This window comes from Anas platyrhynchos, chromosome 9 (assembly GCF_047663525.1).
Source record: "Anas platyrhynchos isolate ZD024472 breed Pekin duck chromosome 9, IASCAAS_PekinDuck_T2T, whole genome shotgun sequence".
In the NCBI taxonomy this organism is placed as follows: Eukaryota; Metazoa; Chordata; class Aves; order Anseriformes; family Anatidae; genus Anas; species Anas platyrhynchos.
Genome location: NC_092595.1, coordinates 24390375 through 24408278, shown reverse-complemented (window position 1 = coordinate 24408278; position 17904 = coordinate 24390375). Strand labels below are relative to the sequence as shown.

At 36.6% G+C, this 17904-nt stretch overlaps 1 protein-coding gene across 3 annotated transcripts in view; it reads left to right on the top strand.

The window, feature by feature from the left end:
* SLC9A9 (solute carrier family 9 member A9) overlaps positions 1-17904 on the top strand; it is a 218515-nt gene that overhangs the window by 180021 nt on the left and 20590 nt on the right. The window lies entirely within an intron of this gene.

Sequence of the window (17904 nt, the reverse complement as noted above, 5' to 3'; positions counted from 1 at the left end):
AATTTAGGGAGGAAAACTTCACAAAATATTCAAGAGTAACTGAATCATACATTTCCTGAGGTTTAAATAGGAATCCTTAGCAACCCTATTTTGCACATATTTAAAGCATATGACAGATGTTTGCAAGCTGAAGTATCATAAGCTTTACTTCCAGGCTGCTGAACTGCATAACTTTGCAGGAGTTGTGTGGGTCATGAACAGCACCACTGAAGTCAAGAGGAGCTTTTCCATCCATTTTAATACACACAAGCCTGGGCACGCAGTTTTCAAGCCAAAGCTCTGTGATGGATATTGCAGTAGAGACTCAGCACAGGTCTCAAAGCACCTTACAATATTTATTCTTTCAAAATCACCCATGATGTAAATATAACTGTTCCCTTTCTGCAGCTGAACAAACCACAATACACAGTAGTTATGGTACTGATTGTTGCCCCAGATGTCTATTTCTACAGATGCAGTGACAATAAATTGCACCTGTAACTTTACCTTCACAGATGATTCACGCTCTTTATAATAAATTTCTTTCTTTTAAATCGTGTACTTGCAAAGGGATAAGAAAAATGTTTGTGTTCTGGTAGATGGTAAAGAGAGAACAGAAATGTTTAAAAATGGTGGAAAGAAATAAAAACATTAACTTGATAGATCCTGTATAGAAGTCCTGCTTTTGCTCTTAAGTACTAGAGAGATTTTTAGACATTAAGCTAAAATTGGAGTCCTCTGCCTAATCATTAATAGTAATATCTGTGAACACATCAGAATACCATATTACACAATTTATGTATAAAAGAAAAATTAAACTCCCAAATAATTTAATTAAAGAAAAAGTAAAAAGACTGAACAGAAACATTTCAGGAGCATTAGACATCCTTATTTTGCTACTGTTCCAGCTTTCATCAAAATTTTCTCATTAGATTTCATGTTGACTAGAGAAGAAAGCTGCAAAACTGGCCAGTGAGCATTTCGTATGCTGCCTGATGGATGGCTGCTGGCAGGGTCAGTGTTCTTGCTATGAAAAATTAGAAGAAAAAACAGAACAAGAAGCACATTTTGTAATTCAGCTTTTGTGCACTTCTTATATAGTTGGAGAGCAATTACCTTCATACAGATGAAGTGATGAAAACACAATAATGCTGCTGTTATGTAAATGTAACTGCCACTGCATAAATGATGGACTGAAGGTTTCCATATATACAGATAATCTGCTCTGTCAAAATAACATTTTTTTGTAATCCAGAGGAAAAATAGAGGGGGGGAGGAATCCAATGAAAGCAACTGAATCAATAAAGATAGTGGAAGAAAATCTTGGTTCCATCAGAATAGGAGGAAATATTACCACTGGCATCAGTGAAGTCAGGATTGCACTGTACCTCTATAACTGGATTGAAAGCTCTTCTTTTTGAATGCTGAGTAACATTGACAGTGAAATATATTTTAAGTGACAACAAAAGGCAATTTTTTAGCAGAAGGGATTCTAAATAAGGTCAAGCAAAACCATACATAAGCTTGAGATCAGGTTTAATATAGCCTTTTGGACCTGAAAATGAGGGAAATTTTCCTGTTTGCAACTAAGAAGTACTAATTTTGGAAAACATCTTCCTTGACCTACTTGTATGTGGAAGCCTGATGGTTTCAGTGGACTTCCTACTGAGATGAATGCTAATAGCATCTGTCCTTTCCAAAATATACACACTTGCCAGCATTACAGTAACCATATTTTTCTACTGCTATGCACAACAAATACAAAATTTGTTTTAATATTATGCAAAGAAACACCTTACAGTAACTAAAAACATATCGGTTCCTTAAAAATGGCATAACCATTTGACATGCCATTTAAAAACTCATGTTAAACTTCTGTCCTTTCCACAAGTGGTTGTCATTACATTTCTCTTCTCACCCTTTTTCCGTTGTAAGAGAGAAACTGATGCATGTTTTTTTCTGAGGGGAATGATTCTCTGGTTTCTACAGCTGGAGTGCCAACCTTGGCTATTCTTGAAAAACCCAAATGAGCGCTGATGAGCATATGGTTACTTGAGAGGTGCTGTGCTCTTACTTCAGCTCTTATCAGGTGACATCATTTACCTTTGCAGTAATCTGATCAGGGGAAAATAATTCTAGAGTACCAGAGCTGGTGAAATGGGACTGAAACACACCTTGTTGCATTGTGCAGATGACTAAGAATATTAACTGCATTTGGCCTTTGCCAGTTGACAACTTTTTAGAAAAGGCCTATGCAGAATGCTGCCCTTTGAGAACCTGATTTATCTCACATATCAGGCTGCCATATAGAGGCTTCATAAATGAACTGAATAGATCCAAGACCTGGTTCTTAAATAACATTCCTAGACTTAGAAGAAATTCCAGAGTCCATGTGGCACAACCCTATGCTTCGCTCCTCTTAATCTGCATTTCATGACATTTTCTCTTATTTTACTATATTTTAATCCTGTCTTAAAAAAAAAAAAAAAAAAAAAAAAAAAAAAAGACTGATAATTCTCTGCTAAAAACATGCTAAATGCCAAAATGGAATAAGTTTAATTCCTTGTGCAACCCAAAGTCCTGACAGAACTGCTAACTGATAAAATAAATCTTATTTCTGTCATAATAATTGCCTCCCAATGATCCACAGCAGAGCAAGAATCTTTGGTCAGCTAAGCAGCACAGGGCAAGATCGGACCCTCTCAGTTCTCCACTGTCGTACCAACCCTATGCACAGTTGTCTACTTTGAGCACACTAAAATCATCCAAGAGATGCAGTTGTAGCCTTCCTTGCAGCTGGATGAAGTCTTCATGTGTGCCTTTCTGACAGCACAGAGTTAGAGGAGCTGCAGGCAGGACCCACGGCAGGTTCAGGGCCTGCTGTACTCACACTGCACTACTTACAGTGAGGGCTGTCAGGAACAGCTTCGGATCATAGCAGAAATATATTAATTACAATAATGTCTTTCAGTATTTGTTGAAAGAGACAGGTATAAAGGAAATGGACTGTAGCTTTGAGAAAATTCAGCTTTAGTAAGCACTGTTAGGCCAAAATAATTTGACGAATTTCAGAGGATTCTCCTTATTTATTTGCTGCCACAATCAAAGTACAATAAAGTCCAACAGTGTGTTTACCAGGCTCCCTGGAAGTAGCTACTCCAATGTCCATACCTGAGAACTCAGGAGTACCCAGATAGCCCAGGATAACAGACAGTCTGAATATGAAGTGTCAGAAATCCATACCGTAAGAAACCGATGTGGCCAGCAGAGTGCTTAAGGGCATTCAGACTACATCAACCGCACTCCCCACAAACTGCTAGAAAATCTTTGGTTAGCTTTCTTGGGTTTTCTCTGTCTAGGCTATGTTTTTGTCTCTTTCTTATTTTATCTATACATAGCAACTAGCAAAATGAAGTCAAAACTCTCACAAGGACCTCCAAATGTTTCTATAATGAAAATACATCATATACATACTACCACAAATCTCAGTCTCTTCCATACCTTAACTAATCCACAGGCCTAAAATAAACTCATTAATATCAATACCGAATTGGACAAAACTCCTGTGTAGTTTTTACTGTGATTCAAATGTTGTCCTTCAGTATTAGAACAGCCTAACATGCAACTGTGACCTTAAATTAAGACTAAGTAGGCATTTTCTAAGATCAGTTGGGTCAGGTTTGGTTTTGTTTTGTTTTAAAAAAGAATTTTTTCATAGTATCACTCATACTTAGGAGGCATTTTGGTGGATTTTTAGTTGTTCTTACTTGTTTGGGGGTTGTTTTTATTTTGAGGTTTCCTTTATCATTTTCAAGGTTTCCTACAGGGACGTATACCTATAACATGTCATTTTGGGGCACCTTTATTTCACATACTTCTGTGAAGCAGAAAATACCCTCTGCCAATCTGAGACAAACTGCCACTATCGATGTTGGTGTAGGTACATTTACCAACCAGATTAAGATGACCTTCTTGAAGACAAGCTTGTTTTTCTTTCAAGTTTCTTAATACTATGTCCTGGCACAATACCCCAACTGCATGTCCTACTACATCCAACTGCACATAGCTGTAGTATCTGCCGTGCATGGAGGAATAAGCTTCTGTTACTCTGATAGGTGTGAAAGGCGTGCATCTCATGAACTTCAGAACAGAAGGTAGCATCATTCCACAATATATTGACTAATTGTTTTCCATTTTAACAGTTAATTTTTTCACAAAGATGTAGATAAACTGCTATACTATCTGAATACCTCTAATGAGAAGCATTTCAGTGCTCTTCATAGGGGAACCAGAATGTGTCTCAAAAAACATCACATTACATATTGAATGAATAATAATATATAATCATTTTAAAGCAGCTAATGCACAAGCCATTCATCTCTTAATACTAAAAACAATGCTTAATAATAAATCCAAGCTAGAATGAGAGATAAAATACATCTTATTATAGTATGAGCAGAGCACTAAGTGTCAAACAGCACTAAGAATTTTTTTCTCAAATACAGAATTTGCTTTCAGTAGAGCAATACATAAGCAAATATGTTTCAGGTCACAAATAAAGAGTATGTTTATACTCAAGAGCAGAAACTTGAATATTTCCTGCTGTTCTTTGGGCAGATATCAAGCAGTGCCACCGGTTCTTGCTCTTCTAAAAGCCAGAGTAAATTACAACCAATCCACAAAAACTAGCTCATTCAGTACCATACAGGAGATATGCAATATAATTCACAGACCTAATCCAATCTTAATATTCTGTTGACATGGAAAGGCATAGAGCAAAAACTTAAAAACCAAACTTCAGGCTTAGTAGTCAGGCACTTAGAGGTCAGACACTATAGATATTTTTAAAGTATTTACAGGTTTACATACAAAGAAAAATGAAATAACGTTAAGTCAGTTGTTACTGATATTGAATTATGAGGTAATATATTAAATGCAGAATTCTGAGTGTAACGCTCAATTTGAAAATGAGGAGATGGGTTATTACCTATATATTAAAATGTGAGTCATGGCTGGAAAAGAAAAATACCTGTAGCAGCAGCTATAAAAAGGGAAAGGAACAGATCCAAGGGAAAGGCGGTGATCGCAAGACATTTGTTTCATTTGTAACCAGAATGGAGACATGATAATGCCCAGAAATTCCCTTAAACTCAATCTTAGCAGTGAAATGAGGAATATTATATGAATCTAAGTGTAAGAGAGTAACTGAGGAAGGAACTTATCCTCTTAACCCACTGCATAGCGTGTCGTGCCCCCCCGGCTTCTTGTGGTACCAGCTGTCTCCTTTCCTTCTTTCTCAGCAGCTTGATTTACTCATCAAGGTCCTCTTTCCAAAGCTGTGGCTACTAATGAGCAGAGCCCTGATCAGAGGAGGCAGGCAACATCTAGTTGGTAAAGGAATGGTCCAAGAAAAGAAGACTTATGGAGATGATAGAATATTTGGGGAGAACAGGTTTATCTGTCAAATTTTGCATTAATTGGCAAAGCATTCTTCCACATATTTAACGAGATAACAAGTAAGGCATGATTATTGTGCCCAATTTTGTGATCTTTATGTCATTAAGAGCACACAAAAACAGTCCAACATTAAAACTGCTTAACGTTGTCAAAACCTAGTCAGTTAGGTTGATTTTTTTTTCAAAATACTCGTTTAGCTTTGTTTCTTTCCTACGCATTTTTGCTGTGAACATCTTTCTTGCTGACTCCATCAGCCTCTTTTTTTTTTTTTTTTTTTTGTGTACAGCTCCAAATACAGAGGCTGTGTATCTGGAGTACAAAAGAAATAGTTATAACGTATATACACTTATTGTGTACAAAGGTGCATATATACACACACTGGAAAAGTGTCCACTGTAATTAGAAAATTCCCTGTCACACACCCCGGCTTTTTCAGTACAGGAAATCCTTATAGTAACCAGACAATAATCTTCTGGACAAGCATCTAAGCCCGCAAAAGCAGTGCACTAGACAGCACTGCATTTGGAAACAGAGAGGAACAACCCCAAGTAAAAGAATATCCGGGTTTTTTTGTTGTTGTTGTTGTTGTTTTTGAGTAAATACTTTTCTTGGCTAACTAGCGTAAATGGAATTCCATAAAATTCCACTTTGCAGGCAGACATCCTGAGAAAAGTTGCTAATTCTAACAATAACTCTTTGATTTAGTACACTATTTCTCACCTTTCTATTTCCTCTTTAGTCTGTCACCCAAAGATACCAATTACTTGTTGCTTTTCGTATATGCTGCTTTGATTTGCATAGATGTCTCACATGAATTACTCCTTCTATTATTGTGTTTCTCAGTGTAAACAATTTCCTCAAATGGCTTGCAGTGCTGAGCTCAACTAAAATATATATTATGCTCCTGGTGTATTTAAGACTGTAATTTTTTTTCATATAATAGCTATAACATAATTTATAGGATAAACCCAAAGAAACAAAACCATTGAATTCAAGGACATGCTTGCAGTATATTTAACTGAAGGTATAAGAGCATGAAAAGCACCATAATAGGGAGTCCTGTCATTCCCCCAAAAGCATCCAAAACAAGTTAGAAGCTTCCAAGCTTTTACATATATTGATGCTTATCAACCTAAATGGGAGACATGGTGCTCTCCATTTATGAACCCAGAAACACCTACATTTTCTGGTGACTAAGTTTCTGCCCTGGGTGTTTGTATTTCCACCAGTGAGAAAACAAAGCACCCTAACTGCCAGAGCCTCCATCCTGGAGCATATCTCACACTACAGTTTATCACAAAGATGAGGTGCTTCCTTTTCTGTTCTCAGAGACACTTCCAGCCCCCACAGTGGCACAGGGTGTTCCTGTCTCAGAACAGAAATGCCTGGCCAACCACACTGGCTAGACAGGATATAAGAACGGGAAGCAATCCATTTGTGGAGGGCTGTGTTGCATAAGCTTGCTAACCCTTTTCAGCTGACAGCTTGTTTTTATCGTAGTGTCGGTCTGTTGGCATTACAAAGAATAATCTCTTCCCTTTCTCTCAGCATTACCCAGCTAAGCAGGTTGGAGAATTTATACCCAATCTTCATTCAAAGTTATACTGGACCAACAGTGATATTTTAAAACTTATTTGAAGTAGTGTAAAACTGAGTGGACACCTGCAGTCCACAAGACGCTTAAAAGAATTTATGAATGAATTACTTAAGTTTCAGTGGTACAGCTCTGAATGTAAACATGCCCTGACCTATTGAATTAAGTAGCAAAACAGCAAAAAGGATGAGCACTCTGGTTGCTCTTTGGAGAGATGCCAAAATTTAATAACAAACAGAATAAATTGACTTCATGAACAAATCAATTTTTCAAAAAGTTCCCATCTGTGTTTTGCGCTGACTCCTGGTACAAATGCATTCATCTGTGCACATGCACAAGTAGGCTAATGGGCATTTTGTGTATTCAAACACCCATCAGCATGCTATGCCTTCATTACAAACTACAATATGAGCAGGACTCCAAAAGTCTGATTTTGAGATTAATGTTTTTGAGATGAACTGGATTTCTTACTTCTGTTGTTACAAACTTTTTTTAATATATGAATAGTTATGTCAATTAGGTCCTTAAAATCAAAATCTGAGAATCTTCCTGTGCTTTCAGTAAGCTTTTTGTAGTTTTTCTGTATTTACAGACAAAGCCACTTCATTAATCCTTTAATCATATAAATGACATTTAATTACCCAGCTTGAGAATGTTTTTGAAAGCTTTTGAGACTAGATGACTAGATGATGTTTGGTCATGTTTGTTGCAAATAAGAAAAGTTTACTGCATTAAAAAAAAAAAAAATACTTCAAGGACTTAAGCTTTAAAAAAAAAAAATACCATTCTGTGTAACAAAAGCATCCTGGTACTATCCATCATCTCCAATAGCTTATTTACCCTAATTTTCTCTAGAAGATGGATACAAACAGATTTTTATTCCAATACACTAAAGACTGCACACCTGTATGCATCTATAGGAGACAAATACAGTTGCTGCCATTGACAGTAGAAACTACTACAAAATGAGGTGCTTTCAAAAATGCATTTTTAATAACCAAAATATGTTCTACATTTGTGCATACATAAGTAGCTATTAGTGAAGGTGCCAATAATTATTAAGAACATGCAACAGTAATAATGAATGTACTCAGCATAATTTTTCCTTTATTTATACAAAGTGGCATGAAACTAATATTCAGAGTATAATCCTGTTAATAATAGTAAAACACCTTGAGACCAGAGGTCTTTGTGCTCCTTGGAGAATTTGAATATCCACCAGCCATGCCATGCTTTCATCAAAACTTCATCTAAAATTAGCCTCCAAGACTCCTTCTGACTGAAAATGTCCCCAGCAAAAAATGGGAGATTTTTGTCAGAAGATAATGCACAAAGGGACAAGATGACAAATATATATATATATTAAGACCATTTTAATATCAAATAGAAAACACAAAATCTTAAATGGAACTCACACAGAAAATTTGGGTTATAATGAATCACTGCAGTGTGGAGCGGCTACAAAGCTAACATGGTTTTCAAATACATAATCCTCCCTTTACAGTGTCATCCTTGAGTGCTAAGTATTTTGAGTGCTATGAAGAGTTGTTGCTAAAACACAGCCAAGTGTAATAAGTTGATAACACAGCTGGAAGCAAAAAGAATAGCCATAGGAAAGAATGAGATGGGGATTGCAAGTCTGAGTGCTCACCTAGATAACAACAGGAAAGAAAAGGACAGCATTTTATAAAATAGTCATTTGAAGAACATGCTGTACTCTGCTGTACTAAATAACCACTGCTTTTGACTTTTTTTTTTTTTTTTTATGTTTTTACATGCTGACTTTAAATCTTCAAAAAGCAACCTGCATTGGTAGTCCATGTCCCAAGTGAACTTTGACAAGACTAGGTCAGCTGGGAGAAAATTCTCCTCATACCTGCACAGCAGATTTCACCCTCTATTTCTTCTCCTTACATATGCTGGACTGAAAATCACAGTAGACTTTCTAGTAGCACTGTGCAGTTTTGCCAGCAGAATTTGGCCACCTTTTTTAAAAGACATTTTACAGATGCAACTAAGCCCTAAGTGCTTTACTAAGCCCTAAGTGCTACCTATAAGTGGCAACTTAAATATATTACCATGTGACTCTTTGCTACAAGAAATTTGCAAAAATGTTTAAAAATCTTCATTAAAAATTTTTTAAGAAATGTTTCTTACTGAAAGTTTTATCACTTTAAAAAAAGTTTAGATTATTAGTAGTAACATTTGCCTTAATCTCAAAAAGTACTTTCCAAATAAAAATTTGTAGGACAAACTCCTAATTTGTACAAGTTACTTCAGTTCCATTACATCAAAGGAATTACTTGCAATTACATGTCATATCCAGGAGAGTATCTCTGTCAGGATGAGCTTCTCTGAGGACACGTCTAGTTGTCTGTAAAACTGGGATCACTAGCAGCGTAACTGGCAACATTAGGTGGGGTGTAATTGTCTGTATGGTGGCAATAATGTTTTAATCAAGGATCAGATGGGAAGGCTGGAAATTTGTTTTTCTGTCACCTTGTTTGAGAATTAATCTGATGCTAACTCTAGTCATATTTGCTTGCTTCCCAAAAATATACATACTGCACATACATATCTCCAGTCAGTGAAACTTACTGTAGCTACAGAAAGTTATGGCTATCATTTTCTGAGTATGACAAGGGGTGAGTCCTTAGAACCCAGCACTTAAAAACTGTGTCATGTTTCATAAAATAAATTTATTACTAAATTCTGATATAAATATATATCATGCTTGTCATCCTACAATCACCCCAAGTTGCCAGATTGACTGCCAAAGTTTTAAAAATAGGTTCCCACAGAGATTTGTTTCACATTCTGGAAGTACTTATAGCCACTGAAGGAGGTGTAAAGGAGCTAGAAATGCAACCAGTCATTTTTTCACATAAGAAAAATTGTTTCCTCAAACAAGTTGCCAACTAAAACATTACCACAAGTACATTGCTTTCAATATGTTCAGATCTTCATTTCTGACACTCAGTGAGGCTGCACAAGTCATCCTTTTTGATGTGTTTGTGCTCCCACCACCCACCAGAACATCCAAAGTACATCCCAGTACATCCAAACAGGCAGCAGTGCTCCCGACGGTGGGGTAGAGTGAACTTAGCCCATAGCACTACAGTACTCTCCCTTTTCAGAGGCTGTGGGAGCAGTCTGTGTAAATAATCCAGCTTCTTCTCCTTGGGAACTGCCAGTCAGCTGCCTGGGTCTCTTGTCTGCTGGGTACCACTCAGGCACACCCAGCACCAGCACGCAGCCTCCTGAGGGAGTGCTGCAGTGCCTGTGGTAATGTGTTATCACACTGCCACTTACATGTGCAGGCTCTTGGCTTACTTATTTTTGCAAGATGCTTTATTTACTCAGAAATGCGAAAAGGGGAGGGATGCTGATTCTGTCCCAATCGTATACATAACTGTAATTTTTGGAGTCCTGTCTTTTTGATAAGTCACAAGGACCTCCTGGATAGGGAGACTGTGCTAATAAGTCATGTCGGGTTGGGCTTATACTGCTCTTGCATTTCAAGCAGCTTAAAGCAAAATTCCACAAAACATAAAACACAACCTACGTACATCACATATACAACAGAAGGGACAGGAAGCAACTTGCAAAGAGAAAGTTTTATTTTTGTTTTATGAGTTCTCTAGTGCTGTAAGGATCAAGAGTTAGACAAAAATTAGATTTCATATTATTTTATGTGGAAAAGCACAGATCAAATAAAAATAAATACTGCTCTTAGTAAGCTCCGTCACACAGACTATGAGGAAAAAAACGGTGGGTTTACTACGTTGAGTTCTTTTTCTGTGCTTCACTATTGCACTTGATTTTAGCTTTCCTACAAATTAACTTCCTACCTTCTCTTAATAAAACCTTTATGCTTTCTTTCATTCTTTCCTAATAGGGTTTTCATTACATTTTGCTCATGGCTTAGATTTATAGTGTACTTCTAAACATAAAAAATAAAAAAATAACATTCTGTGATAATCCTTGCTAACAGTATTATGAATTAATAATAGTAGCTGTTAGGCTGGGGAAAGATACCTGAACATTATGTAATTCTGACATCTCCTGGGAGCTGGGACAGGTAGAGGGGAAGTAACCAATAACCTGCAAAACCCAGGAAAAGCGGATGTGTATATTGGGTAGGAATCTTTCTTCATGAATTACAGGGCAGTAATTGCTTCACCTTTGCTACATGACTTAGGAACAGCTGACAAACCTCGCCAGTTCCCAGGCTCAGTTTAACACCTTTTCTCCTTATCCCAGCACCCTTCACCTTTCACAAGGTGAAATGCACAGAGATTCAGCCTAATGCTTTGGAAAATGTAGAAGAAAATTACCAAACGGCACCTGATAAGAGAATAGGCTGTGGTATTGGAAGATTGATAATTAACAATTATTGCATCTTATTTGAGCATTTAGTAATAGATAGATATTTGATTCTGGAGAGCGTAGAGGAGATGGCTGCCTGTGACATGGCAGTAAGCTTTAAGAAGATATTTTAAGGAAATTTACATATTTAAGCACTTTTCTAAGGAAACTATGCAAGTGTAAGAGACAGAAATAATGTGCTTTCTGGAAAATTTAATAGATTGATAATGTGAGCTAGGATGCTTCAACAAGCAGAGGCAGAAGGAGAACTCCTACTCCATAGAGAGACGAATTACAGGGTGGGGTTAATCCATGAAAATGATGTCAATCAGATAAAATCTGGGGAAACAGAAAAGGAGGAGTCCTAGCAGGACAGAAAAAAAAGAGAGCAAACTATGCACATGAACACCCCTGGGATTTAGCATGACTAATTGTTGCCAAGCCTGAAAACTGGGGGATGAGTCAGCAGCCCCTCAGCAGGATCTCTCTTAACACCAGCAGCACACCAAAATGCTTCACTCTTCTTTTAAAGTTGCAGTGTTACAGCTTAAAAATTTAGACAATCTCACTATTGTCAGTCAGTCCCTTGTGTATGCAGTACACAGTTTGTATCATGGTGTGCAATGTTTTTTCAACAAGGCCCACTTTTTCTCCTCAGATGGTTCTTGTTCCCATTTCAGTGTCAGTGCACGCCACTTTTCTCTGACCTCCTTCCCACTGTAGGGCTTTAGTCACCTCCCAATTCTCCATCCAAACATCAGAAGTGAACAAATACAGGGAGACTAAGCTGCTGAACCTCCTCCCCCCTCCCTCCCCAGTCTAATTTGCCTAAGAGACACCCAGACACAAAATTCATCTGATTACACTATTTGTTATCCCTTTTTACTACCTCCCAATCACCATGCTCCCATTAATTTCTATGATGTGCTCCCAAATGCACATGTACAATCACTTATCTGAGCATTTGTGAAACAGATCATCAGGGCTGGTTCAGAACTGGAGGAGAGGAAAGTGAATCACAAATATTTCCTAAAATCGTCCCTTGGTTATTGAAAAAGCATTCAAAATTGGAATATTTATGAGTTCAAATAATTTAGCTGCTTTCCTATTGCCACAGGAGTGCCATGAAGTAAAGCTTACTCACAATTTTAATGAGCACAAGAGCTTATTTTCCACCACTGTGTACTTAAATTCCTTGAAACAATGTTTCATCTGATCAAGTGTTTTATAATACATTATTTAGATTACAGTATATTACCTAGTCTGAGTGGGGTGCTTTTAGATATCACTACACCACCAATAAAGGAATCAAAATATTAATATAAGTACTGTACATTTGAATTCTTCATCCCTTGTTAGGCCATCGCCCAATGTTAATCTTTACAGTTTCTCAGACATACATGCACAGACGGACCTATCACTATACTAACTAAAAACCATACTGCAGGTAAAGACCATGCCAAAGATTAAAACAAACTGACTTCATATAGCAGGGTCACAAATACTAACTGGGAGTTGGACCTGCTGTCCAGATTCCTCAAGGAAACTACTAAGCATTTTCTGGAGATTTGCGGTGCTCTGGGCAGAACTTTAAGATGATGCTGTTCAGCAGGGCTGAGCTAAAGACCGTGAATTAACTGCCTTAGTTTCCTTAGCAGCATTGCTGAGATGCAGACAAAAAAACTACCTGACACATGTCATCCCAAAACTCTGCTAGGTCTGCTCAAGAGTTCTGTCTCATCCATAAACAACCACAGGAGCCCAACTCATCCAGTCAGATAATATTACTGCAGCTATAAAGGAACATGCTGCCATCTTTTCTTTCAATTAAAAAAAAAAAAAAAAAAAGAAAAAAAAAACTTTGCTTCTCAAGATAATGTTGCAAGAAGAGTTTCTGACAAAACTGTGAGGTCAAAATAGCAATTTGCTATTAAACCTTTCCACTTCCTAAGTCAGCACCACCTTTGGATATGCTCACTTGACGAGGTTCACTGAACACCTCACAGACTGTCCCAGCATGATGGAAGTGAAAACACGCACTGCTCAAACACCTCTCTCACACCATCAGGATGCTTCACAGTAAATGACAATCAGCCTGCTACTACAAGAGAAATGACTAGAAATAACAACAGCAAGGAGGGAATTACACAGAGTGAGAATCTAACTTCTGATCACTTTTATAGTTAATGCAATTCACGAGCACATTTGCAGCACGGGGTTGTGGCAGCACTCCACCACCTCGCCATGCTCTGATGGGGAATAAGTGTATTAGGCAGAGTACCTCACTTTGCCCGCCCAGTTCAGTTCTCAGCCTCTCTGCAGATGCCTCTGAGGAAGGATATCTATGAACTGCATGAAAAATTTTTTACCCGTACATTTCTAAGTGCTTGTTGAGATGACAGGACTGTCTTTACCACTAATTTCAAAGACAAACAAGATAAAGAGGGAGGGAGAAATCATGGAAAGCTAAGTGGCCTGTCAAACATCACAAATGTTGAAGACTAGGAAGATTGTAGGCCTTTTGGTTTCTTGTGTCATATACCTTCCAACACACTTCACTACCTTGTGAACCATGTAAAGTCACAGAGTATTCTTTTCCAGTGACGGACTTGCTTGTAACCTTGGAAATTGTGTTGGTTCGCTTAACTGTTTGCCAAAATATTATCAGGTGTCTTATTGTTGGGGTCATACTATTCCAATTGCCTCCAGTAGTTTAAAGAAGTTAATACAAATAGTTTCTCATATCATTCCAGTATTACTATTCTTACCTTACTAGTATAGTTAGTAAAAAAAAAAAAAAAAAGTTATAATCATAAAGCATATGCTACAGCTGCTTTATTGGAGGAAAAACAATTTATCCTCCTGTTAGATAGTGTCACTGAACATCAACTTGGCTGCAAGAAGTTTGAATTTTAAGGGTCAGCCCTTTCATCTCAAATTCTTTTTAAAAGCACTTGTCTGGAATTTATCATTTACAATTGATGGTTAAAGGTTAATGTTTCCTTTCATCTTTCTCCTGGTAGGAAAAGTAATTGTTTGCAACATAGAAAATAAAACACAACCCTCATCTAAGCAACCTGTAAAAGTATTTATCAAACAGATAAAGGTGGAGAAAGGTTGGCAGTTCAGCACCTTAGTGGTTAGTATGAGACAGTCGTTGAAATTAAAATATATGTTTAGATGCTGCATATATTCAGATGATGCATATATTCATATGCTGTGTGTAATGATTTGTGTCTATTTACCTGCAGTAACACCATTAACCTAAATAAACTTGCATGAATTAATTCAGGAGTCAGCAAGTAAAAGAGGACAATGATGAAAATCAAACAAGTTATAACAACTGAGGACTTTGTTCCTTAGGACACCAGCAAACTGTCAAAAGTTGAAAAATCTCATAATTTCTGGTAGGTCCAAAAAAAAGTAGCTTGTATACAATACTACAACAAACATCAGTTAGCAATGTTCAGATATTTGGAAGAAAAATGTTGTTTGGAAGAAAAATGCCATATAAAACCTAGGTGGCATATACATAAACACACATTAAAATTAGTAAATCACGTTCCACAAAAAATTTGTGGAGGCCTGTAAACTTCACAGACTGTGGACCCCCATTCCTATGGAACAGAGGAAAAAAAAAAAAAAAAAAAAAAAACAGTCCAGAAGGATAACTTCTAGAGTAACCTTAATGCTACGTTATACATTGGACCTCTGGTTCTTATTTTTATTGCTCTGCTAAGATACATGAAAGATGCTTCTTTTAGTCCACTGCATACACAAATGAACACAGATACTAGGAAGCAAGTTATAACACAGGCCAAAAGATTCAGAGCTAGGTGCCTAGCTTTAGCTGAAGGTTCAGAATAATTTTGTTTACAATTGCCCAAGACAGATTTTGTATAAAATCACATTCCTCAGCATGTGCTTGTGACCTGTTCAACACACTTTATGAAACAGGAAAATAACAGCATAGATATCCAAGTGCCATTTGTACCACGGGATCAGTGCCCACTATGGATGAACTCTTACAATTAAGGAAGCCAAACTAAATAATTACAACAAACTAGAGTTGAAATTGCACTATGATTCCTTTTCCATCGTTTCCTTTTAGTTAACTATCTACTTCTGCTAATTTCAAACTTGTAGTGATGTTCCATTTATACCACCACACAAAAAAAATACAAGACCACACAAAAGAAGGGTGGATTTTTTTTAGTAATCTTTAAATGACATACAGCTTATCTTGCTGTCAGACTTGACCTCATGAAAAGGATCTAATCAAATAACAATCGTGTGCCAATAACATTTTTCAGATGTTTTAATAGAAATTGCCTCTTACTATCTTCTCAGTAAATTGGTTTAGGATTAATCTGTTTGAGAGCTATGATCACAAAAGCAAGAGTAAGGTAAAATTAAAGAGTAGAGTAACGTGAGATAAATAAACCTTTTAAATAAACTTTTATTTAGGTTGAAGGTAATATTACAGATTAACAGATGCAAATCATTACACTGAGTAAAATTTGTCATCTAAATGCATTTTCATGTCAAAGATTGTCTCATATTAAGACTGCCAGAAGTCTATGCTGTCTGTCTTATTTTAGTTCCGTCTACTTTGTAAATCAACATAATTGATGACTGTTTCAATAGCTGGCATTCAATCTAGGACTAAATCACACTATTAATAAAGTAATAAAGTTTTATAAAAGTCACCATATTTTATTTTCTGATTTTCATTTATTTCAGTTTCAAGTTTATTTCAGTCTCAACACCAAATAAACAATATCAAGGTTTTAAAATGTAACCCTTTAAAAATCTAATTTGTTGGACAGTCAGTGTGAATTAAAAATAATTAACATTAGAGGCAACAACACTCAGTAAGAACTGCCAAGTTCTTTGGAAAATCTGTCTACTTCAACAGTTTGAACTATAGATACAAATGTCTCTGCTTTTCAAATGGAAAATCTTTTCAATGTTATTTTACAGATGATTTAAATCAGAAGAAGGGAGGGGTTCATTAATATATTCATAGAAATAGAGCAAATTACAAAAATATGGTACTTTCTGAATTGAAGAGACAGGAATCCTAGCTCAGCCAAAGCATTTTTGCATTTTTAAATGCATTTTTCAGTTTATCATTCCACAAAACATGATTACTAAAATGATATTTGATAGGTATGCTGTAAAGTTCAAGTAATATTTGTGAAGCACTGAAATATGTGCAAAGCATGATCATCTCTCAGGAGAATAGCTTTCAGTGGAAAGTATGCAAAGAACAGACTGTAATTAAACACTTCACAAATTTGTTGGAATAAATAAGATTTAAGCCAAACATTTAAGCAAGAATCAAACCTGAAATATAAGACATTATCAAAAGTTTTTAGACACAAAATGATGCTTCTTTCTTTTACACAGTTTTGCTTTTAAAAATGTGTCGCAAGCCTAATGGAACAAATGAATTTCATTTTTCCACTCTAATGCTTGATAGTTCTCCTGAAAAGAGAATTTGTGAGTATTTGCACACACTTCTACAGGGTTCAAAACAAACTTAAATCTATGTTATTGTAGTAGTATCTTCACATATCCAAATCTAGGAATAACAGAAAACATCCTTGAAATGCTGTTCTTAAGGTGTGACAAATCTCACTGTACCTAAGTAGTTTAGATAATCAATTCTTGAGAAAGTTGCTTACAGACACTCAGAGCCACACTGCTTTTGATTTCTAGCTACTAAGGAGCTTTTCTTGCCTTAGAGGTGATGTTATTGGCTGTGGACTTGCTAGCTAAGGAGGAAAATGTATTAACCAAGTCCTTTGTGCAGTGTTTTCTCATTTTACTTGCCGCTAGGTACTTGACTATATTTTATTCTATTAAATTTCTTCCCTATTCCTGCTCTCTTCAGGATCATCTCTTTGCTCAAGCAGAGGAATCTAATCCTCCTCAGCACTGGTGATAACATCCTTGCTTGCAACTGTTTATGAAATCTGCTCATGAACACTGCTTCATGCATTAGCCTCACTTCAGTTTAACAAGACTCTTTCCAAGACTGGGAGCTGAGACACACCTCTCACAGTCTCTCTCCATTCTTGGATGCCTTTTGTAAGGTGACACAAGCTGGCTAAATGGGAAATTAATTTCTTATCTGTCTTCTAGTATATACTTTAGCCTCTCAAATAATCTTTTCCCCATGAGACACCGTACCTCATATGTTTTGCTTAAACCTACGTAGATATTTGATCTGTTATTTTGACCTTGTCTAGCAAATCAGTTATCTTATCAAAGAAAGATACCAGTCTAGCCTGACACAATCTGCTTTTGTTAAAGCACATGGCATTTTATCCTTTTTTCCATATAACTTCAAGTCCTTGATTACCCTTTTCTTTCACTGTTCAAAGACTGCACTTAGTACTGAGGTCAGACTAACATAGCCATCCCTCAACCCAAAATACTTACAGTCCTATGTCCTTGATGGCTACCCTAGGTCATACAAAGCCGTACATACATATGTA